The sequence below is a fragment of the Ascaphus truei genome, chromosome 2 (genome assembly GCF_040206685.1).
Source record: "Ascaphus truei isolate aAscTru1 chromosome 2, aAscTru1.hap1, whole genome shotgun sequence".
In the NCBI taxonomy this organism is placed as follows: Eukaryota; Metazoa; Chordata; class Amphibia; order Anura; family Ascaphidae; genus Ascaphus; species Ascaphus truei.
The window spans coordinates 183,374,552-183,399,927 of NC_134484.1; the positions used below are offsets into that span (position 1 = coordinate 183,374,552).

General features: G+C 43.5%; 1 protein-coding gene across 1 annotated transcript in view; it reads left to right on the top strand.

Annotated features, from left to right (window-relative positions):
• DTNBP1 (dystrobrevin binding protein 1) overlaps positions 1-25,376 on the top strand; it is a 216,737-nt gene that overhangs the window by 91,829 nt on the left and 99,532 nt on the right. The gene's annotated exons all lie outside the window — the stretch shown is intronic.

The window sequence follows — 25,376 nt, forward strand, 5'->3', positions numbered from 1 at the left end:
GTCACGCGTGATCAGACCATCTTTGTGCAGATATATGTGAGGGATTTGTTCACTTAACCACTTTCACACCACTTTCACAGGGTTAATCTTAGTATAAGTTCATTGTGTGCTAGCACTCTATTGCGCTTTATATTTTTCCACTAACACTTTGTACACGATATTCTAGATATCGTTTATTTAAAGCTGCACAGAGAAGCTTATTTTGTTTTAGTTTTGCGCTTCTCTATATCACTTATTACCAAAAAAAGATTGTAAGCACGGGGCAGGGGCCTGTGCCTGCACATATGTCTCTGTAACACGCAACGTAAAACTAGCAGCGCTATACAAGAACATGCTAAAAAAAAATTGTGGGATGTAAGTTTTAAGAAGGTTTTTTTTTTTTTGGTTTTTTTGACACTGTGCTTTTTAAATGTTGATAATTTTGTTATAAAATGTAATTTTATTACATTCGAGATGGGGCAATCTATCTAGTTTAACAGCATTTGGTGGAGTGATTTATACTGCATTGTGGTGGAATTATCGTTTCTCTGAAATCTCATCACTAGTTGCACCTGTACATTGCTTATGCTATATTAGTCTGTACATTGCTTATGCTATATTAGTGCTTCAAAAACAGGAGTGAAGAGGTTCCTTTATCTTAATAATGAGGGAAGACCGTATACTGTGAGCATTCAATGATTAAACACAGTTTGCTTTGTTATTAATTAATTAGGTTGTGTTCTTGATGTTTATTTTTGCCTACCAGACAAACAGATATTTGCTTGAATCAATGAAACAATCCATAGTTGTAGCAACAGAAGCCACAAAGCATGTAATACTAGTCAATTTAACCAAACAGCCAAGCTTAATCCACCAACTTCAACATTAATCCCTTTCGGGTTTTGAAAGCTTGCAAAGCATTGCAATGTGCTTTACCGCCTCCAGCAGTGATTGATTTCTGTTTGTTTCTGCAAGGTTAGCCAAATAAATCCAATTCCCAAAAGCATGAGATTCTGAGGCATAATTTAAACACATAAATTGCAATAAACACTGCTACAACAAAGATTGACACCATGAGCTGAAGACACATAGGGGGAGATTACATAGTGTGTTGTGCACAGTCTATCTAAACACATTTTGCAGTTAATTTATAAGTACTGTATATGTTTTACACTCTTAATAGTAGTGTTTTTTTCCCCCTGCAATTTCCTTTTAAACCTGCTCATCACTGTAATGACCTCGTCACTTGAAGGGGTATTGTAGGTTTTTTTTTGTTTGTTTCATCTTATTTATTAAAGACACGTTCCACCATTAAAAACAAAGGACATAAATCAATAGAATAGTTTTACCTGAATATGTGGGCCTTGTTCAGCCATGGGCTCTAGTAGTACATTATTTATGCATCGTGTGTAAGTTATATCACCAACTTCAAGATTGTTCTCTCCTGATGCCATTAGATTTTCTCCACTGTATTGATACCTAATGAAGAACCCAGAGAGGATTGAAAGGTTGTAACTTATCAACTATCTGTTGGTCCAATAAAAGGCATCATACCACTTACAACTTCTCCCTCCACTCTACTGTTGTTAAGGGGGAAAAAAATAAGTGACAATGTAAATCTATACTACCCTAATTCGGAAGCCTCCTAAAGTATGCTTGCATCTCTGATCTTTCAGGAGATCCCCGGTTCTGCTGCTAGGCTCCTACAAGTAACCAGAATGACCGAGGGGGTTAACTTGGCACCAGTCAATCAGGAACACAAATGTGTGTTGTAGGGATGTTTTTCTTTGGTTCACTAGCTTAGATGTTGATGGTAAACTCGTACTGTCTCCCTGGGAGGCTATTGTCCTCCCGAGGAAATGGTGTGGCAACAGGGGGCTCTACCAGGGGTAAAATGGGATTGAGATCATGCACCAGGAGACACCCTCTCCCTGCTCTGAATACTAGGAGAAAATAAACCATTGTTGGCATCCAGTCAACTGCCTTTTTTTTTAACTTCATGGAGTGTTCTTGTTAAGTGGAGAAAAAGTGTTACCCTGTGGCGCCTCTGCTAGACTTAATATAATAAAAATGTGACACAATAAAATGTGTAACAAATACAACCGTATAGATCACAAGTTGTCTTTTTTAAATGTCCCAATTAGTCCAATAATGGTAGATGGTTCCGAATGGAATTCAGTGTATGGGATGCAGCACATGCAAAAGAGAAAAACGGCAAACATAGTGTAATATACTGCAGGTGTAAATGGCAAAATGCTATGAGGTTATAGGAATGGTAAGTTCCTTAGCGGTAAAGAATAGTCGACAAAGCAAGATATAAAAAAAAGGTACATTTAATATATAATAATGAACATAAAAAATCGGCTCCACTTCTCACACTGGCAAAGAAAAATTGGAATCCTACTTACTAGACATAAGTAGGTTTTACGCATTGAATGCTGTATAATCACAGGGAATTGCCTTTTATCACGAGCGACCGCCCCTGGAATCCTAATGGTATGTCCTCCAGACCCGCTGGTGCGCGTGGATCCTCCGGGGGTCGATAAGCTGTTTACTCGGCTTCTTCTCCCTTCTACTCGTCTCGGAGTGTCAGCTGTCCTGGACGCTTGCTCGCTCTCTCGCGAGAGCCGATAGTAAGAATAGGCCAGTTCCTGGTATGCTGCAGTTGGTCCTGAGTCACTCTATGAGGAGTGAGTGCACGGAGGTGCTACTCCGTTCGCATGTGTGAGAATATGGCAAACTCCACCCTACGCGTTTCACAGATCCTTCCACTTCGTCAGGGGTGTATGGGAGTTAGATCCGGTCAGTGCTTTAAATAGTCCCATCATATACTCGCATTAAAGCAAAACATGTGATATAATTTGGTATTTAAAAACGCGTTTTTCTATACTTATTAATTCGCTTCCTAAACCTCTATCAGCTACATTGTTCATTAAAACGTGTTTGGCATATTTCCGCCTTTTTGGTCCCCTTTTCTTGTGTGTGCGCTGGGAACATTTGTTTTTCTTTGAATTATTGTGTGAGAGGAAATAGGGTCCTCTCAGTTCCACATTGCACCGCTTTTTTTATCCCATTATATGCTCCTTTTGTGTGCTGTCTATCTTTAATTATTTTGTGCCAGAAAGGATTATGGCCAATCATAGCCTTAAAACAAAGGATTCTAGGTGTTACTCACCCAAAAACGAACAATACTGAAATCAACATTTAGTCCTTTTGGGACCATTGTTTGTAACTCATAGATCCAAAAAAGATCTCTCTCGTGTTGGATCACCACCCCTCCAGTTACACGTTGAAACTTCTATTGCCAAACACGCAAGTCCCTGAGGGTTTTTGTTGTGATGTAACAGAATATGGTGGGAAACGTGTGTGTGTGTGTGTGTGTGTGTGTGTGTATACTCTTATAGCCTTCTTTTTATTGGGCTAGTAGTCATCCCCACGTGGGGCACTCCAGCAAATAGATGACAAATATGCTGGTACATCGAAGGGTAGTTTTTAATAATGTAAACACGGGTTATGTTACATTTCATTTGAAACTCATACTGCTGATACTATATTTGCAAGCCATTCATTTAGTACAACTAATGTAACCTTTACTGTTCAAGACACTTATTGTTCCACTTTGAGATATTGGGCAGCTTGGTGATAATTTTAAGTTAGCTGCTTTTGTAAATATATTAAGTGCCATTGCTATTCTTGAAAAACCCTTTCAGTGGCGTATTAACAATTATTGATGAACGTAGGTGATATGCTTGAGCATAATAGCGGCTGTAAATGCGAATAATACTCTTATGTAGGTTTAGAATTACTCATAGGAATTTGAATCTCCTATTTTTTGTGTTGGGGTAAAGTCACCCAATATAAACAGTACTTACACATTTCTTTTTTGTTTTTATAATTTATTAGAGTGCTGTTGAAGTGTGACCAAAAAGCTAAAAGATCAACACACATCCAAATTCACTACAATATAAAATTTCCATTAACATATCATATTCTGTCATGCTACATAAAAGGCTGCACGTCTTACACTATTTATAATATTTCATTTTAATTCGGGGTTTAATGACATATTTTGGCCAAGGTGTCAGCTTGCCCACCTTGCTAATGTAACCCCATTTCAGGCAAACACTAACTTCTAATTTAAAGAGGCAATCCACGACAGTTTATTTATTTTTTCAGTACAGGACTGAAGCAAGGAGTCTCTGGAGCTGAACTCCATTCATTTCATTACCCATTAATACTTCCCACCGTAGTGGATGCCGGTAGCAATTCCAGAGTTCACATTATGGCCGCTTTTCAAAGGTCACAGGCCCTGCGGGCCAATACGAAGCTATGACATCCGGTGTGGCTTCCTATTGGCCCATGTTACCGGGGGCTTTAAATAGCAGAAAACTGCAGAGCGATACCGGCACCCTCTTCGGAGGCAAGTATCTCTGGAAGCAAGGGGTCCCAGGAGCTGAAATTAATGTATTCAATTAATTCAGCTCTGGAGACCCCCTGTTTCAATCTAGTATTAAAAAATGAGGGGGGGGAAAATGAGGGGGAAAAAAAAATCAGGGAAAATAAAGTTATTTTTTAACTTGTCCTTTAAGCTGAATTCATCCTGCTACTCCATTTCATTTTCATGGAGGAAGATTCTCTGACTTGCAAACTGAAATGTTTTTATAACTTGCAGATCACCTAGGAATAGATGGGTGGGGAGCTAAAAACCCACCATGCCCCGGTTAACCCGCATTTAGGTAATCTGGTAATGACAAAGTATACAAAACATTTCAATGTAATAATCAGGTGGTCTTCCGCCATGAAAATGAAAGCGAGAAGCAGGAAATGTATTAGAAATAGTTGAACATGTGCAGGCTTTTATGCAGCATGAGATAATAAAATTTATGCGGTTGGGTTTCGGTGAATATTGATGTTAATTGATTTTTGCTTTCAGGAATTTTCATGTCTAACAAGTGAACATCTTCTGTTATTATTTTCTGTTTACAAACTTGTTTTTTTATTGCGAAATTAAATGTAATATATTGACTTTAAATGGATTTTCCTTGTTTGTAAACATCGGTTGCTAGTGCAGTACGACCATTAACGGTGTCCACTAGACCTACTGTAAATGTGTAGCTGCGGTTTTTAAGTGGACCATTGAAAGCCTAAAGCATTCCTTACATATCAGGGACACTCTGTCAGGTCTTGTTACTTCTTTGTTTTTGTTTGACACTAGAGACATATATATTTTTTTAAAGTAAGTGGACAGTGGCCAATTATTTAGTAAAAATAGGTTACTTCCTTTTTGTTTTACCCTTGGAGCACGTGTATGTTGTGCATGACTTTTTCTGTTAATTGGAAAGACAACATGATTATTTGACGATTGTACAGCAGAGAAAGTTGGGGCTCCTGCATTAGTTTAGAAGAACTGTGTGTTTTTTTTCCTTTGGCATCCAGGATGAGTCTCCGCAGCTAAAAGCAACAGCAAAAAAAGCAGTTGCCTGTGAAATATTTCACACTAGTGTTGGCCGTGGAGAAATGTAGATTAGTTGTAGGTTGTGATAACTTTTGAGACCAGCATATTGTACACTTCAATACAGGGTCTCCAAGCTATGGGTGTGGGGAGGGATACTGGGTTTGGGCCAGGGGGAGGCAGAATAGCTATGGGCCTGGGAGGATAGGTATGGGACTGGTAAAATTAGTTTAGTTATCTTTCAAGAAAAGGCTGGACGTCTTTTAGAAAGGAATATCTATTATCTTCCATTAGTGTGTCCCTGAGTAATAAATTCCACATTTTAACTGCCCTTACTGTAAAGAACCCCTTCCTTTGTTGCTGGTGAGATCGCCTTTCCTCCAACCTTCAGGGATGACCCAGTGTCCTTTCTACTGCCCTTGGGATGAATAGTTCTTTTAAAGTTCATTGATTGACCCTCAATATACTTGTATACAATTATCATATCCCCTCTTAGATGCCTCTCTTCTAAAGTAAACAAATCTAATAATCAGTTTATCCATCCTCTTTATTAATTTGGTGGCTCTTCTCTGCACATTCTCTAGTTTCATAATTACTTTTTTTTTATGGAGTGATGCTGAAAACTGTAACCCACATTCAAGGTGGTCTGACTAACTATTTAAACAGTGGCATAATTATGCTTTCTTCCCTTCCACCCATACCCCTTTTAATGCAAGATATGATCTTGTTTGCCTTTGCAGCTACCACCTGACATTGGTCACTATTGCTAAGCCTGCTGTCTACATGCACTTCTTAATCCTTATCCATCAAAGATTTACCTAATGTTTCCCCATTTAACTTGTAAATAGTTTTTTTTTTGTTTTCCCAAATGCATAACCTTACATTTATCTCTATTAAACCTAATCTACCATTTACCTGCCCAAGTTTCCAGTTTATCCAAGTCCTTCTGTAAAGCTATTACATCCTGCTCTAATTTTAGTGCTTTACACAATTTAGTGACGGAAGCTAAGATGGAGACTTTATGCCAATATTAAGGTCATTTATAAACCAGTTAACAAGCAGTGCTCTCAGTACCGAACCTTGAGGTACTTCACTTACAACTTTAGCCCAACCCTTGTCTTTCCTTCAACCAGTTTTCACGCCAGGTGTAAATATTTTTACCAAGACCAATGGCCTTTATTTTGTACACTAAGCTCTTGTATGGAACTGTATCAAAAGCCTTTACAAAATCTAATTAGACCCTGCATTACCCTTGTCTAAATTCCTACTTGCCTGCTTAAAGAAATCTCAGATATTTGGTGGTTTATAGCAGCGGTGCGCAAACTGGGGGGCGCGAGACTGTCAGCGGGGGGGGCACGGGGTGTACAGAGGCCCCGCGCGCTTCCCGAAGGCACTTAAATTAAGTGCCGGGGGAGCTGCAGGGCCTCTGTAAACCTGAAAAATAATGGCTGTTCATAAATACTGCACTTATGGGTGCCCGCACTTAACACTCACAGGGAAGTATATCATCTTAGTTACTTAACTGTTATGGGACCTGGCCTGGCCCCTTTTGTTGCTTCTGAATAATCTGCATTACCCTGGTTACACTTGGCCTATTATGGGTACCCTGGCTGGTCCTTTACAATCACCAACAGTAACTTTTGGCCTGTTTGGGAACTGCTATTTCCATACAGACATAGACGAATATTACTGCGGATCCGTGGTTAAAGCGGATCGGCTGACACCCGGGAACCCTCTTTTTTTGAGGCCCTCTGTGGCATTCAGTTTTCTTATGATTGGGACATGCTGGACTCCCTTGGCCTTTTGGGATCCTAACTTAAAGGGCACTGCCCCTCTCTACAACATAATAAATAAAGATGGGCTGGTCTCCATCTCCTCTCCCCATTTATATTTTATATGTGCTCCCCTAGTAGGTGGTTAATCGTTACATTTACTTTTGTCCTTTTGCATCAGTGGGACAATCTTCTTATTGTAGAAATACATTAATATATTTAGCAATTAAAAATGCAGTTCTACTTAATTGTTTGGGGGTGGATTTACTCCACACTCCAGTCAGCTGCATAATACCAGTGTGCTGGTGAATACTGTTCCACTCCTCTTACACTTTGAGCTAGTGGTTGGCTCTGGTGAGAAGAGAGACCGTACTTACTAGTTTTCTGTCATTAAGCAAATGATGGATTGAGAAGAAGCTACGATCGATGCCAGTAACATCTCTGCACTGGGGAAAGCGTGCTGTTAGGATGGCCAGCGGTTAGAGACCGCAGGTGAAGCCCCTGTGCCCCCTGTTTCCCACCAATATTTAAAGGCAATACAAGCAATTCCTCTATGGTCAGGTTGAAATTATTCTGGACTAGATGTTTTCAAGGCATTGTTTCAACTCCTGATACGACTCATGGGGGCATATGTACCAAGGCAGAAGTGGTGCATTATATGTATCCAAAGAACAAAATCCCACTGAAAACAATGATTTGCTAATGCCAATTATAGACTAATGGGACATAGTATGGTGCAGCACACCAAACTCACCTTGGCAAACTAGACAATCTGCAATTCAATATACCGCTTTGTCATCCAATGTAACTACAACACACATCACTGAGAAATGCTCAAAGAGCTAGATTGGTCATCACTGGTGCGAGGCGCAAAGTTAATCTCTCGTCTTCAAATACTTCTTGGGCAAGCTCCCCCTCGTATATGAACAAGCTGCTCACCCCTGCCACACACAGCACGTATCACCGGAGATCTGACTCCAAGGGACATTTCATGGTCCCATGGTTAAACAAAGTATTTGGCTGCTCCTTCTCTTACCGTGCACCCCACAGCCTACCTGAGACTCTCAAAACCACCACCAGTCTAAGTTCTTTAAAAACTAAAGTTGTCTTACATTTTCATGTGGTCTGTAACGATTACATACACTGATAACTTATTTAATCTTTAACTGGTAATGCAATGTCTTCATATTTAATGTACAGTATAACCCTTTTCACCTAATTAATGCAATATCTTTATATATAATGTATAACCGTGTTCACCTAATGTACCCAAGTATTTGTAACCATGTATCTGTCATTATAACTCTGTGCCCAGGACATACTTTAAAACGAAAGGTAACTCTCAATGTATTACTTACTGGTAAAACATTTTATAACTAAATAAAGCTGGAAGATGCGTAATGCTAGTAAAATGATCGAAACATAACAGCATTGTGTATAAATCCGTGTAACACCTTTTAACTTGTATATTAATGACCCTTGAGGTGGCATAGAGAGCAAAGTCTCCATCTTTGCTGATGACACTAAATTATATAAAATAGTAGAATCGGAGCAGGATGTAATTTCTCTCTAGCACGAATTGGATAGACTGGAAACTTGGGCAGGTAAATGGCAGATGAGGTTTAATACAGATAAATGTAAGGTTATGCATTTGGGAAATAAGAATAAATAGCAACTTACAAATTAAATGGAGATATATTGGGGGAATCCTTGAGGGAGAAGGATTTAGGAGTGCTTGTAGACAGCAGGCTTAGCAATAGTGCCCAATGTCATGCAGTAGCTGCAAAGGCAAACAAGATCTTATCTTGCATTAAACGGGCAATGGATGGAAGGGAAGTAATCATAATGATGCACCTTTTAAAACATTAGTAAGACCACACCTTGACTATGGGGTACAATTTTGGTCTCCATTCCTTAGAAAAGACATTATGGAATTAGAGAGTACAAAGAAGAGCCACCACATTAATAAAGGGGATGGGCAATCTGATATGACGAGAGGCTAGCTAGATGTAGATTTGTTTACGTTAGAAAAGAGGCATCTAAGAGGGGATATGATAACTATGCCACTAAGTGCGCCATTCTGCCTGTTGTTTTATGTATCTGTGAGCTCCCTTCAATGAGCTCAATCTTTCAGGGGGTGTGGAGTCCCTTAGGCAGACGGCGGCAAGAGTGCCCTCAATTTAAAAGACAGCACCAGCGCGGAGTGACGCTTCAGCATTCCGATATGATAACTATATACAAATATATTCGGGGACAATACAAGGAGCTTTCAAAACAACTATTCATCCCACGGGCAGTACAAAGGACACTGTAAAGAACCCTTTCCTTTGTTGCTGGTGAAATCTCCTTTCCTCCAACCTTAACGGATGACCCTTAAGGTTGGAGGAAAGGAGTTTTCACCAGCAACAAAGGAAATGGTTCTTTACAGTAAGGGCAGTTAAAATGTGGACATCATTACCCATGGAGCCTGTGATTGCAGATGCAATAGATTTGGTGAAAATAAGGTTGGACGTCTTTTTAGAAAGGTAGGGTATACAGGTGTAACCAGGTCCCTTCTGGTCCTGGGTTATCAGAGTTCCCCCTCCATCTTACCTCCGGTTGCTAAGGAGGCGAGCGGGTTGCTAGGGAGGCGAGCGGGTCACCGGAGACCCGCGGTGAGCGGCGGTAAAGGGTGCCGCCATGTTAGGGAGGTTCGTGCATGCGCAGCAAGCACCCGGCGGCCATGACAAGCTCACGCATGCGCAGTGGCAGCAAACAGCTTTGGCCAATAGGACTAGGGCTAGGAAGGGGACTACAAGTCTCGGCAGCCTTGGGGATGTGTCACGTGTCACGCGAGAGCCAATGGGGCTGTGGGAGTCTCACTGAGGCAATTGGATATATTTTCACGCGCTGGGAGCCACACATGCAGCTGTGATCCGGACACAGAGGGTGAAATTAGGGTACAGGGAGCAGTGCTCCCCTGTACTAGGTCATATTTCCCCCAAGTCCAAGGTAGATCCCCTGAGTCACTGTAGTTAGTGTATTCTGCAGGGAAAGGCCTTAGATAGGGACCCTTTCCCCAGTAATGTGTCAGTGAGAGGCATCGGCTGCAGGATATCACCTCTGAAAGTGAAGTGCGGCCTGTTGCCTGTAAGCAAAGCCAGGACACTTTAACAGAGACTATTTTAAAGGGTACACTCCAGCTGGAAGCCCCTCCAGAGGCATCCGCCTACGGCGTCTCACAGCAGATGAGCCGGAGGATTCTGGTGTAGAACCACGTTGTGGATCAACGGAGTCTTCTACTAATTGACCTGGTCTGGACTGAGATCATGGAGGTATTGTTTAAGTGCACCAACGGGCCCCAACACACAATGGGAAGCGCGCTATCCCACACATACTCTTTGGAGAGGGACTGGCTTGTGGACACCACGGGATAAAGTGCCCAAGCACTCCAGTACTTTGGGGTTACCACCTGGGAGGTGTTATTGTGGGGCGAGGCCTTGCATGGCTGGGATATGTTGGGGGTGTATCATTTGTGTTAGTAAATACTGTTATGGTATACCTGTGTGTGATTACTGTGTACATTGGTTCCGGTGAGGGGTTCCTCCGACTATGCTGGGATCCCTTCCGGTGGAGGCGCTACACCGAAACGATAAGTATATCCCAAGCTCCCAGTGGCGGAGGCTCAGACCTCCTGGTATGCTAAACAGGTGACAGCAGCACGGGTGGTTTCTGTTCCCATGGGGTACAAGGGCTACACAGGGATTTACCAAATAAGTAAACCTCAGAAGGCTGTTAATCCAGGGAGTAATTTGATTGCCAATATTTGCAGTCGGGAAGGAATTTATTTTTCCCCTTATGAGATATCATTAGATGATGATTCACCGGGGGGGGGGGGGAGGTTGTTTGCCTTTGCATAGGTTGAACTTAATGGACATATGTCTTTATTCAACTTTATCTACTATATCTATGTAACCAGCTGGCAGAAAAAAATAATTCTCTGGGATTTTATCATTTTGGATTTTCTGACATAAATGCAGTGTATGATGTTCTCATTAAGTAACTGTGCACTTGAGGTTTAATGTTATGGCATTTAGCAAACATTTGCACAAAACAATATTTTGTACAATTTTTTTTTTAATATACATGTGTACATATCTTTTTTTTTTTCATCTGAAATTATAGAGGAATGCATGAATACCTACTGTAATTGCCACTTTGTCACTCCACGGTTATCTAGGCATTAATGTATTCTGTATCAATAAAGTATTTTGCAACCACCATAATTCACCACATCTTTTTTTGCCATACTTAGAGCACTTTTTTTAGGGTTAACAATAATGTGCATAAAATCCTCAGGTAAAATTTCACAGGCAATTCATTTAAATGATGGTGATATTTTCCATGGGACATAATGTATCAATAATTCTACTGGTTTTATTAATATATTGCCAACCCATAGCCTATAACTGTAGTTTTGTTTGCACATTCTGAACACTCTACGAGTGCATCTGTGTAGAGCATTGCATAGTGGTACATAGGTCTAAACCAACATGTGCTGACAGAAGCTGTGCTGTATAATAGCACTAAGGATCTTTATATTTCTACCACTAAAATATTATTTATCCTTCGAGAAACCTTCAAATAATTCAATGCACAGAAAATACATTTCCTCCATGCTTTGTGAGGTGTACTTGCTGCCCTCTGATCGAAGTTATAGATATCCCATTTTTCGATTGATTGAGTATTAACCTCTTTGGTGCACTTGTGCTGTTTTAATGTTACACAGACAGTTCTTCCATACATCAGCCTTTTCATTACCAAAAGAATGAACCACTTGGATGTACAGTAACATATTGTAATAAATACATATAATGTCACCCGTGGCATATTTTGATGAATGAGTGTGAAGATCTGGCTGAATATTGTATTCTGTGTGCAAAGTGTTTATTGATTAAAGCTTGCCATACTGTGTGGTTGATGAATGATTGGTCATATAATCAAAAGCAAATGACACTGTAGTCCTCTAATGTCAACACCATGCAAAATAGAAAAATGAATCTGTCCACAAGTTAAACATATATTGGATCTGGTGTTCTGTGGAATGTCTGGTACAGCACACAATTTGAAAACAAAAACAAAGAGAAGTGCATGCTTTTTTGCATACTACTACATGGTACTGTATATTGCAGTACATGGTATACACGTGCATCTTATTTTGTAAGAACAGTGTATGAGGTGCCCAGGGTTGCCACCACTCAGAGTTTGACCTGTAGACGACGGGTTTCAGCCACGTGGCTACGGCTTTACCTGTGAAATCTCCGACCGGGGCCTCGGCTCTTACCTTCGGCGGTGGCATCTCCCCCTGCAGGGTCCCTTCAACTTGGCTCCACAATGTTAAATGGTGTCGCGTTGCCATGACAATGGGACCCCATGTCATTTATTTCATTTGGATGAAGCAAAAAGAGTAGTCAAGTGGTTAATATTTATTCATCTGTTTTGGTCCAGCACAGCAGACCTTTCTCAAGGTTTTTGCTTAATTTTTATGGGATTTCACCATTGAGTTTCAGCACCCGCAAGTACAGTATCTTTCATTTTTGAGTGCACGTATTATTCTATATATTCTAGACATATTTCATTTGGGCAATAAAGTGTATCTTTGTTTTTTTTTCCTTTAGGATTACTTGATAGTCCTTTAAGTTTCTATTGTGAGCAGTCTTGAGCTAAAGTTAGGGATTCTGGTTTTCAGTATTTATTAATCTGTTTAATATTTTAAAAAAAAAAATGTTTTTCCATTTGCAACAAATCTGTGTTTTTCAGTGTTTAGAACAATAGTATAATGCTGGTTTTTGTTTTTGTTTTGTTTGTTTACCACTTCAAATAGTATAGATGGTAACAAGGGGGGGTTGGTGTATTAGAGTTCAGTTACTGGGGAGGCTGTCCTGGGTGCAGGGGTTTAAGTCAGGGGAGCGCAAACTTTTTCTGCTGCGCCCCCCTGTCTTCCTTGTCCCGCTCTGGTGCCCCCCCCCCCTCCTCACCCCCACCTGGTATCCGCACAAATGACGCTGTGAGGTCATGACGTCACGTGACCCGCAGCGTCAATTGACGCGTGTGAGGTCACATGGCCCTGTGCCATGGCGACGCATCACAGCCGGCTGAATCCCGGTAAGTGAAGTTTTGCAGGGGCCTCACGTGATCCCCCGGCATTTAAATGCCGTGGGGAAGAGCGGGGCCTGTGTAACCGCCCGTGCCCCCCCCCAGCAAAATCTCCCACCCCCTGATTTAAGTACTGGGTGGGGGGGGGGGGGGTGCTTTGAGCAGGGGTTCAAGTAACGAGGGGTTGTCGGGGCAAAGGGTTGCAGTATTGGGGGTGGGACAGGGGTTGCAGTGCCGGGGGGAGGGGGGGGGGCGTTGGCATGTGTTGCAGTGCCGGGGGGTGGGGGGGCAGGGGTTGCAGTACATGGTTGCCTCACTCCTATAGCAGCGCAAGCCTGCAAAAATAGACATCCATCATTTAAACTCATGTGGAAGCCGTTGGTCCTAGATAAATATTTTCCTACACAATTATTTGTGTTCTAACCGAAACCATTTATTTTCTTCGTTAAAAACGTAATATTTTTGTAGTGGTGTTTATGATTTGTATATGTAGTAATTGGTTGATTGACTTTTTTTTTTACTAGTAGTTACATACTCAAGGTTGGTACATGTGTATAGGCAATAAACACATCATTAAAAGGAAAGATATTATTTTACGATGCTTTCTTAAGTAAGCAATTCTAGTTTTACAAGTTTGGGTTATGCTTGTTTTACATCCCTTCTGGGCTCATAAAATCTTTCCTAATTTATAGAAAAAAAACTTCAGGCTAAAAAAAACAGGCAGTTCAATTACTAAACAGACATGTAAAATAAAATGTATAACAAAATACTGTAGCAGTTTAAGATGTATTAAAAATGTTATTCTACAGTATGTGTTTGAATAACTTTTAAAAGTTATGGGAATTTGTAAACTCTGTAAATCGGGATATCTTATGTCTTTTCATTATTTGCTCCTAGTACCTTCAAACCAAGGTTGAAGGAGGGGCTCACTGGATAAGGACACGGACTGTAAACAGTAACCCTGCGTTTGCAGCCTTAGAACGTGGTGTCGGCTCCTTGTGACCTTGGGCAACGCACTTTATCTCCCTGTGCCTCAGGCACCAAAAACGTGGAATGTAATCTCGTCTGGGCAGGGACTTTGTCTGTGTAAAAATCCTATGTGTCCTGCTGTCTGCCGCACACTATACTGTGATTGTGAAGCACTTTATGAAATAGTTATTATAATAAACTTTCTCCAAAGGTTGGTTGGTGGGATTAAATTGGACTAGGTTGTCATTGGCATGGTAATACCCTTTTCATTTACACCGTCAATGAGAACATTAAAACGCTCAAATAATGTTATTAAAGTTCTTTATATATTTCCACAGAGTACAGAAATGTCCTTCTGTTTTCCATACACATGAATTACATTAGGGAATACAGTTGAGGCATGAATTGGTCAGATAATGCACCAGCGGTATAGGGAAGATCAGCTCTGCAGTCCACTCATTAACTGTGGATAAGAACCTTTACAATGTCATTTATTCGTTTGTTCTGTATTTTGGGACAGTCTGTTATGGATTATATTTTGTTTGACTAAAAAATATAGTTTGCTTTTATTGTTCCCAATTCTGTCTTAAAGGTACAGATGCCTACTAGACTTTAAAATAAATATTGTTTACATAAGCCAGGGGTGCGAAAACTTGTCGGTCTTCGCGTCTCATCCCCCCCCCCCCCAACGGTACCTGGTTGCTGGCGTTCTCTGATGTCACTGTCATGTCACTGTCATGTGACGTTGTGTTACTATGGCAACGCAACATGCGACCCCCGCCACGTTCCCATGCGACTCATCACCAGGAACTGCCGGTGGTCAGGTAAGAGACCTACAGAGGCCTCACGTACGCTCCCGACAATTAACTTAAAAGCTTTTGGGAAGAGCGCAGGAACTCCTGTAATCACCGCCCCCCAACAAATCTCCACCAGTTTGTACACCTCTGATCTACTGTAAGTGATATTTCCTAAGCAGTCTTCTGCCATATGACATCGACTTGAATGTGCTGTGAAGGTGTCTTTTGATGGAAGGCTGCTTATAAAACATCTTTTGTAATGCTTTTAGGAATAATATTTTTTTTTTAAATGTAGCAGTATTGTGGAGCAGGGTCAGTTTTCAGCAGGTGGTGCCGCTGCACAGTGGCCAAAATTGATTGGATTCAGCTCCGAAGCCGCCCCTCCCGGCTTCAATTCTTAAAAAATTAAGGGGGGGGGGGAAAAAGGCTTGAATTGCTCTTCTAAAGGTAGAGACATTTAGAAGAGCAATTCAAGCCTTTTTTTTTCCCCCTTAATTTTTTTATTACAGAATTGAAGCAGGGAGGGGCGGCTCCGGAGCTGAATCCAATCAATTTTGGCTCCGTAGACCCCCTACTTCCAGAGATACTTGTCTCAGAAGGGGGTGCTAGTGTCTCCTGCAGTTTAAAGCTCCCACATCACATGGGCCAATAGGAAGCCACACCGGGTGATGTCACCGTTTTCTATTGGCCTGCATGGCCCGGGAGCTTTGAAAATCAGCCATAATGTGAATCCTGGAATGGCTATCGGCACCCACTACAGAGGTAAGTATCTCAGGCAGCAGGGGGTCTCGGGAGGTCCGCTCCAGAGACCTCCTGTATAACAAAACGCATGGATTGCCTCTTTAAGGGGCCCCAAGCTGGGCAGCAGGCTACCGGTAGCATGATGCCTGCTTTTGGCTCCCTCTACCCTTCTTGCACCCTCTACCCTTCTTGCACCCTCTACCCTTCTTGCACCCTCTACCCTTCTTGCACCCTCTACCCTTCTTGCACCCTCTACCCTTCTTGCACCCTCTACCCTTCTTGCACCCTCTACCCTTCTTGCACCCTCTGCACTTCTTGCTCCCCCTGCACATGCTGGTATACGATGATCACAGACTCTGCAAGGATTGCCAGGCCAATAGAAGTGCCGGTTCAACCATTTGCACAGGACTCTGAAACCACTGTCAAGGTAGACCAGAACTTACCCAGGGATCAAGGCACCAGACAGAACAAAGCAGTTCAATAAATATTTTATAATTCCACCGGGAGCCTGCAAGCACAACACAAAACACACAGAGCTATACTCTCAAAAAACCAGGCATTCGTTTACATTCCTCTGGGAATTGATACCGTCCAGACCTCTCTGGTCGAATTCACAGCAGAGCACTTTCAAAGTCCCTGCTCAAATAGGCTCCCAGCCTAGTTTTTAGGTGTTTCTGGCAAAGCCTAAGAGCACACCACTTAGGATCCATGTCAGGATGAGAATCGCCCTGGAAGTGATTGGAAGCTCTTTACATAGACCTTGGCCTCCATCTGAAACTATGGAGGAGGGCTGCTAACCAATTGGAGCACGGATGTTACATGTGGGCAATCGCAGAACAAGCATACATAGGCCAATCAGGGCTGTGGAAAATTTAAACTAACCACTGAGAGCTGAGTCAGTCAGAGCGAACACTAAAACCCCAGGGTCTAGTTTCAGATGGATGCCTCCTGTGGAGATGGATGACTGAGTATGAGCTGAACAATGACCCTGCCCTCAGTCACAGTTCCCCAGGCCTGAGTACACACCCCTCTCTCTCCAGTCCCAGCAATAGCCATTCTCCAGTTGTGGGTTTCTCAGACCTGCATGTTTAACACATTTTTATACTTTTTAATACACTTTCCGTTTTTATAGGAATAAAGAATACAGTTTTACATATGATCAAGGGGCAACCGGGCATATAATAACCCAGTGTCTGGTGGCCAGATAAGCCCCAGTAAAGGATGGCAGGGGCAAGGGACCAGGCTTAATCTTTAGCAATCTCTTGACCACTTTATCGTCGCAACTGCATTCCTGAAAGAGCTGTAATTCCGAAGAACTTTGGGACATGGGTTTGGATGTACCTCGTGGTTATAGATGGTTATGGTCAACATTGTTATACCTCATTGCTTTGCGTTCACCAGTAAGATACAGTGGCGACACAGTTTATTACACTGCGGCCAGATCCGCAAGCCGGGAGATTTCCCGGCTTGCTAGTGGCCGCCCGACGCGCGGTCACGCGTCTTCGGGAGCCTGCGCCCCCTGCACGCGCGTCCAGGGCTCCCCGAGGGAGCCCTGGTGTCCCGCGATCGCGGGACGGCGGCAGGGGGTTCCGGGGGACCCGGCGGACCCGGCAGCGGTAGGGAGAGCGCCCCGATCGGAGGTCGCTCTTCCACTGCTTCGGCACGCGCCCGTCACCCTCGGGCGCGCGCCAGGCTACTGCTGCGGCCAAGAACGGGCAAATGCTCGAATAAACTTGGCCGCAGCAGTACAAGCAGCTCCTTGAACTTCATTAGCCATGCTGCAGCCCACCACCATAACGTTAGAATGCAAGTCTTATATAAAATTATATATAAGCAAGTCTATCGTCATATTATATCGTTGATAAATGGCGTGCGTGTGCGTGTAAGAAAGTACACCCTCTTTGAATTCTATGGTTTTACATATCAGGACATAATAACAATCATCTGTTCCTTAGCAGGTCTTAATATTAGGTAAATACAACCTCAGATGAACAACAACACATGACATATTACACCGTGTCATGATTTATTTAACAACAATAAAGCCAAAATGGAGAAGCCATGTGTGAAAACTAAGTACACCCTGACTGCTTCCATAGGAATTAAGATGCTAAGTAGCAGTCAGGTGCTGCTAATGAAATGCCCTTGATTAATTGATCATTAGCAAGTGTGACCACCTCTATAAAAGCCAAAGTTTTAGCAGTTTGCTGGTCTGGAGCATTCAGGTGTGTGTTAACACAATGCCAAGGAGGAAAGACATCAGTAATGATCTTAGAGAAGCAATTGTTGCTGCCCATCAATCTTGGAATGGTTATAATACCATTTCCAAACAATTTAAAGTCCATCATTCTACAGTGTGAAAGATTATTCAAACGTGGAAAACATTCAAGACAATTGCCAATCTTCCCAGGAGTGGACATCCCAGCAAATATACCCCAAGGTCAGACCGTGCAATGCTCAGAAAAATTGCAAAAAAACTCAGACACTACAGGCCTCAGTTAGCATGTTAAATGTTAAAGTTCATGACAGTACAATTGGAAAAAGACTGAACAAGTATAGTTTGTTTGGAAGGGTTGCCAGGAGAAAGCCTCTTCTCTCTAAAAAGAACATGGCAGCACGGCTTAGGTTTGCAAAGTTGCATCTGAACAAACCACAAGACTTCTGGAACAATGTCCTTTGGACAGACGAGACCAAAGTGGAGATGTTTGGCCATAATGCACAGCGCCATGTTTGGCGAAAACCAAACACAGCATATCGGCACAAACACCTCATACCAACTGGGAAGCACGGTGGTGGAGGGGTGATGATTTGGGCTTGTTTTGCAGCCACAGGACCTGGGAACCTTGCAGTCATTGAGTCGACCATGAACTCCTCTGTATACATAAGTATTCTAGAGTCAAATGTGAGGCCATTTGTCCGACAGCTATAGCTTGGCCGAAATTGGGTTATGCAACAGGACAATGATCCCAAGCACACCAGCAAATCTACAACAGAATGGCTGAAAAAGAAAAGAATCAATGTGTTGCAATGGCCCAGTCAAAGTCCAGATCTCAACCCGGTTGAAATGCTGTGGCTGGACCTTAAGAGAGCTGTGCATAAACAAATGCCCACAAACCTCAATGAACTGAAGCAACGTTGAAAAGAAGAGTGGGACAAAATTCCTCCACAACGATGAGAGATTGATAGTTATACAGAAAACGATTACTTCAAGTTATTGCTGCTGAAGGTGGTTCTAGAAGCTATTGAATCTTAAGGTTTACAGCTCAACCCCGTTATAGCGCGATCCGCTATAATGCGGTTTGAGCGTGGACCCCGAATATTGCACACTCACTGCACACACTCACCACACACTCACCACACACTGCACACACTCCACACACACACTCACTGCACACACTCCACACACTCACTGCACACACTCCACACACTCACTCAGCACGCGCACACAGCCACTCCCCTATCTTTGGTTTCAGCTGCTGGGGCATCGTGGGGCTGTTGGCGGGGATCTGTGCGGGGCTGGGGGGGGGATTGGTGTGGGGCGGGATCGGTGCGGGGCTGGGGGATTAGTGTGGGGCGGGATCGGTGTGGGGCTTCTGGGGGAAGTGAGTGTGATGGTAACTTTGTAACAGGCTATAATAATACACCAAATAACTGGGTTGAACTGAACGAGGCTTCGATATAATAAAGTATATTTATTCCTTAAATAGGTGAACACAGCAATATAGTACAGTAACAGACAAGAAGTAACACTTACTTGGGGGATGGGGAATGAGAAGTATCAGATAGCAATTCTCCAGCAATCAGATAACAATCAAGATGGTATTTGAAGATATTGGATATAGGGTTGACCACAGTTTATATATCTTTGTAACCCTATTCCTAACATTGAGTACAGGCTATTGGATAGCAATTACCTGTAACCAATCTTTAACGTGGGAACACATTTTAACCCATGCCCCCCAGCTAGTTCGCTCATGCGCACTAGGACCCTGAGGGTCTCATTTCTGTAGCCCCACATTTACATCAGGGACGCCGGCCAGTCTAGCAAAAGGGATATCTGGCAGGATGCCCCTTGTTCACAGGTGTAAAACATGACACTCACAGACCACTCTAGTTTGAGGCGTCTCCGCCTTCAGGAAAACAGGGAGGGTGACAAAATCCTTTGAACAGTACTTAAGTCCTAGACATTGGGTCGCCTCTCTAACCATATGCTTCCCTTTGTGCAAAGGAATTTCCTCTGGTTTTTATCCCTGCCTTGGGATACAGTATTAAAGGTACTGTTGGATCCAGCGGGTCCAAACTACCCAGATCTCAATGCCGGAACTGGGACACCATATGGTCCAAGCTTCAGCCTGCTACGACCTTCGGAACCGGAGATACACAAATGCAACTTAAACCGTTTCCTATTTTAATACAAAAATCTCCACTGTAAATTAAATCACGTTTTTTCACTAAATCCCCATTGAAAACAACGGGCTCCGCCGCCATAGACTTTCAATGGAAACTGCCGCCATAGACTTTCAACGGGGCATCGCCGCTATTGAAGCCTATGGGGTTTCTCCGCCATAGCCGGTCAATGGAAATTGGCCGCCATTGAAGTCTATGGGAGAATTCCTGAACCTTTAAGGGGGCCCATACTCCGTCGGGTTGGTCCGAGAGGGTCAAGGATGGCTCTGCAGCCATGCCGGAACAGTGCCTACAGTTACCCCAAACTCTGGCCCTCGGGACCCTCCGGAACTGGAGATATGGGTTCATGATTTGTAGCTTTTCTGACTTAGTCATTTTCTTGAGCTGCTTCTGTCGCTGCCATTGGAACCTATGGCGCGACCTGCTCTCTGCAGCTCGACCCTTTCCGGGGGTCCTGGATTCGGGGACCCGGGGGTGGTGGAGTGGGGGGAGGTCTAGGAACTAGGGGCAAAAAGAATTTTATTTCTGAGTGCCCTAGAACCGAAGATTCCCACGCCACTTGACGTTGAACTTGACTAATCAGTGATCAAAGCTCTTTTTCAGAAAAAGTATCCGTTTTACGGTTTCGCGGTTTGGACGGCTGCCAACTCGTTCCTGGAAAGCGCCGTCGAGGAATCTCCATTGAAGTCAATGAGCCCATTGACTTACAATGGGAAACCGCCGCTCCTCCTCTCGGACGCCACCTGCTTGTCTTTGAGGGAAACAGGTCCAAAACAGCTAGATCCGCCATTGAAATGAATGGAGCTCCAATGGCGGCCTATGGGACCCTGCAAAATGGTGCCTGAAAAGGCGGGAAAAATTAAACAAAGGGCTATAATCACTATACAACTATTAACCCTTGCCCTCCCGGATGGATCCCAGTGTGTGTGTGGTGCAGACACTGATATAACAATAAAACATGGGAACAGGGGAACATACATTTTCATGATAGAACAAGGGGTAATATTAACAGTGTTGATCAAAAAAGAGAATTTTGATCAGAAAGGCTACCCTTTATACACAGCACTCTAATCATATGTGGTTTATTTGTGGACATATAGGATTTGTCCTGCAAAATTACTGCGTCGGCAGGTAAGTGCTGTCAGAATCACCGTAGAAATCAAAAAACAATAACATTTTATTATGTCTATATTGACGTTAAAAACACAGATGCAATATTAAAAATCCCCATATTGATGTGGCTGATATGAATAGTAAGAACAAGGTAAGTATATTAGGTCAATATTAAACTATTCATATCCAATCATCCAGATACAGTAAGTAGGTATACAGTGATGAGCTGCAGAGATAGGCTATAGTTGTATCAGAGACAAATGCCCATGTCTATGTAAGTTGGATTGGTTATAATAAATCAGCAAACAAAGAAAGACTTTTAAATAGTCAGATGCTACCTTGAAAACCCTTTTGGAAAGGGTGTTTCCAGCTTTAATTAACTCTCATATGTGTAGATTGAGCGGCAATGCTGCGCATCTATGCTGTTGTTATAACATTGGGATATGTAGCAGAGTGTTATACAATATAACAGCACAATGTCTGCTAAGTAACCATAAACAAGTAGCAGTAGAGTGATTATTTGCTCGCTGATGACCAGAAGAATTCAAAACACTTTTGAGGTTAATAGTGTTTGTTGGTCACTGGCAGTATATATATATCCTGAAGCCAGGGTCACGAATGGTGTGTGAATGACTCCAGGTAGCTTAACTCGTGTCTCACCTCTTCCAAAGCACAGACAAGTCCTTTTCTCTTTCTTGGTTTTATTGAGGGAAAACACAGGGAGATAGGTGCTTGTAGATGGAGTGTGGGGAGAGAGGGCTTCTCTGTCTGCTGTGCAGTGTATCAATAATGAGACAGTGTAAAACAAAAAGGCCTTGCTGGGGTGATAGCAGGCAGTTACTCACTCAGAGTCCAGGGTCAAAAGGAAATGAGGAGTAAGGGTCACACTAGATAGGAAGTGGGACTATACTAACTGTCAGCAAGGACAGGGGGGTAGGAATAGCCCACTCTCAGCTAGGAGAATATGAGCTGCAGGCAACCAACACAGGCTGTGTAAACGACATGTTGCAATAATGTTGCATTTTACATACAGCGTTGCTGCTGGGACAGGGGAAACTGACAGGCAACTAAAGAAGGGAGAAATGAATCCCATAACTAAAGGGGAAGACAGAGGAATATGGAATCTAGTTCCAGGACACTCCCCGTCTGGTATCTGGAGATACCACTATTTTAGGTATGTGTGGAACATATGTGCAATACAACATAACATGCAAAACTCATGTCCACATAACGATGGGATACCGTCCGGTACCACCAGCTTAATTCCTTGTCATCTCGGTAAGGTAGGTGAATGCACAGCTCTAGGTTAGCTTGATGCACCACAATGTCTCTCAGAGTCCATAGAACTGGTAGCCAGTTCTTCTTTGTGATAGTCCGATTTTGGCATTAGGAGGATAGTCTCTGTGATAGGTCTCAAAAAAGTCTTAATGACCCCGTTCTGGGTCACCCGAACTTCCACTTTGCGGACCCTTTCATCTTCGCTTGGGAAGGTTTTGATTATAAGTCCCATGGGCCACTCGTTTCTTGTTACCTGTTTGTCTTTCAACAAAACCACGTCTCCTACTTGGATGTCCGGTTTAACCGTTTGCCATTTATGGCGTTCTTGGAGTGTCACTAGATACTCGCGTCTCCAGCGATCCCAAAATGTGTTAGCCAAGTGCTGCACCTGTCTCCACTGTCGCTTGTACATATCTTTAGAGTGGAAGCCTTCGACTGGGGTGGGGATGTTCCCTACTTTCTGGGTTAGCAGCATTGCTGGCGTCAAAATACTTGGCGATTCTGGATCCGTTGACACTGGAATCAAAGGCCTAGCATTGATTATCGCTGATATTTCGGCCATGAATGTGGTTAACACTTCGTGAGTGAGTCGAGTCAGGTTGCTTTTTAGCATCATAGAGTCCAAGATACGCCGGACTACCCCGATCATGCGTTCCCATGCTCCGCCCATGTGAGAGGAGTGAGGAGGGTTGAATGTCCACGTGCACTCTTGGTCGCGCAAGTATCTTTTGATACTATTGTCTCTATTATCTTTAGTGTCTATTTGTAATTCCTTACATGCTCCAACGAAATTGGTACCACAATCGGAGCGTATTTGTTTAACTGGTCCTCTGACTGCAAAGAACCTTCTGAGGGCATTTATGAAGCTTGAAGCATCCATAGATTCTATAACCTCGATGTGTATAGCTCGTGTACTCATGCAGGTGAAGAGTACCGCCCATCGTTTGCTGTTTGCCAGTCCGCCCCTAGTTCTACGCGAGATGACCATCCAGGGCCCAAATACATCAAGTCCTACATGGGTAAAGGGGGGTTCTGTATTAAGTCTGTCGACAGGTAGATCCGCCATCCTTTGGTCTTGGCTTTTGCCTCTCAGCATTCGGCACCTAACACATTTGTGGAGATTACTGGCCACGCACCTTTTCATGCCAACGACCCAAATGCCCGCCGCCCTAATGGCGCCTTCGGTGAAGTGTCGTCCCTGATGCATGACTTGTTCGTGGTAGTGGCGCACCAACAAAGTGGCGATGTGATGCCGGCCAGGGATGATAAGAGGGTGGCTTTCCTCCCTGCTCAGTTGGGACTTATTGAGGCGGCCTCCTACTCTCATGAGGCCGTCGTTGTCGATGAAGGGATTCAACTTCCAAAGTGGACTGTTTTTGTTAACACTCTTCTTTCCGCGAATGCAATTGATCTCTTCCGCATATGTTTCCCTTTGAACATGACTGAGAACAGTTTCCTTAGCCTTTGTAATTTCCTCTACGGTGCGCAGCTCTTTGCAGATGTGCCAGCCGTGGCAACCGGTAGTTTTACCGTCTGGTGTCTGGCGGAAGGAGGAGGCTATATGCCCGAGATGGGCTACTGTTCGCAGAAGGGCCGTCCACTTTGAGAAGCGTTGGAATCGATGTGATCCGAATGCGTTTTTGTGCGATACATTGGTGAGTACCACGGATACTTGTGGGGGCCTTATCTCCGTATCCTTTTCGGGATCCACTAGTTCAAAATCGTCAACTGGGTTTGGTAGCGTTTCCGCAGGCTGCGCAAGAAACATTGGTCCTGTGAGCCACGACGTATTCTGCAGTTGAGATGCGGGTACTGATCTGGTGGCGTGATCTGCGGGATTTTGCTCTGTGGGCACGTGGTGCCATTGTTCTGGTTGGGTTGACTTCCTGATTCTTTCTACGCGGTTAGCTACGTATACGTAGAATCTCCTTTTCTTATTGTAGATGTATCCCAGTACCACCTTGCTATCTGTGTAGAGTTTGACGGCATCTGGTTTGCTGTCCATCTCATTCTCGATAAGCTCCGCCAGTTCTACTGCTAGCACTGCACCACACAGCTCGAGTCTGGGTATAGTATGGTCAGGTTGTGGCGCCAGCTTAGCTTTGCCAAGGATGAACCTGATGTGGCAACTTCCATCCACGTCCGTGGTTTTTAGGTAGGCCACCGCTGCTATAGCTTTGGTGGAGGCATCTGAGAACACGCAAAGCTCTTTGCTGTGTGCGGCGGTGAGAGATATAGGTGAATAGGGGCGTGGGATTTGAAGTTGCTCGAGGGCCTTCAAGGAGTGTTTCCACGTTTCCCACTCTTTCCGTTTTTCTGGAGGTAGTGGGGTGTCCCATTCCTGTTTTTCGAAGGACATTTCTCTGAGGAGGGACTTCCCTTGTATAGTGACAGGAGCCACGAATCCTAGCGGGTCGTAGAGACTGTTTACGGTGGACAGGACTCCGCGACGTGTGAAGGGTTTTTCTTCGATGGCTACCTGGAACGTAAAGGTGTCTGTTTTAAGATTCCAGCTTATCCCCAGGCTCCGCTGTATGGGAGGCGTGTCGGTCCCCAGATCCAAATTCTTGAGATCTGGTGCTTGATCATCTGCGTGAAACGCCTTCATCACTGTGGCACTGTTGGAAGCTATTTTGTGCAACCTTAGGTTGGCCTTCGCTAACATCTTTTGTGTCCTCTTGAGTAGATCTACGGCTTCTTCTTCGGTGGGAACTGATTTTAATCCGTCGTCCA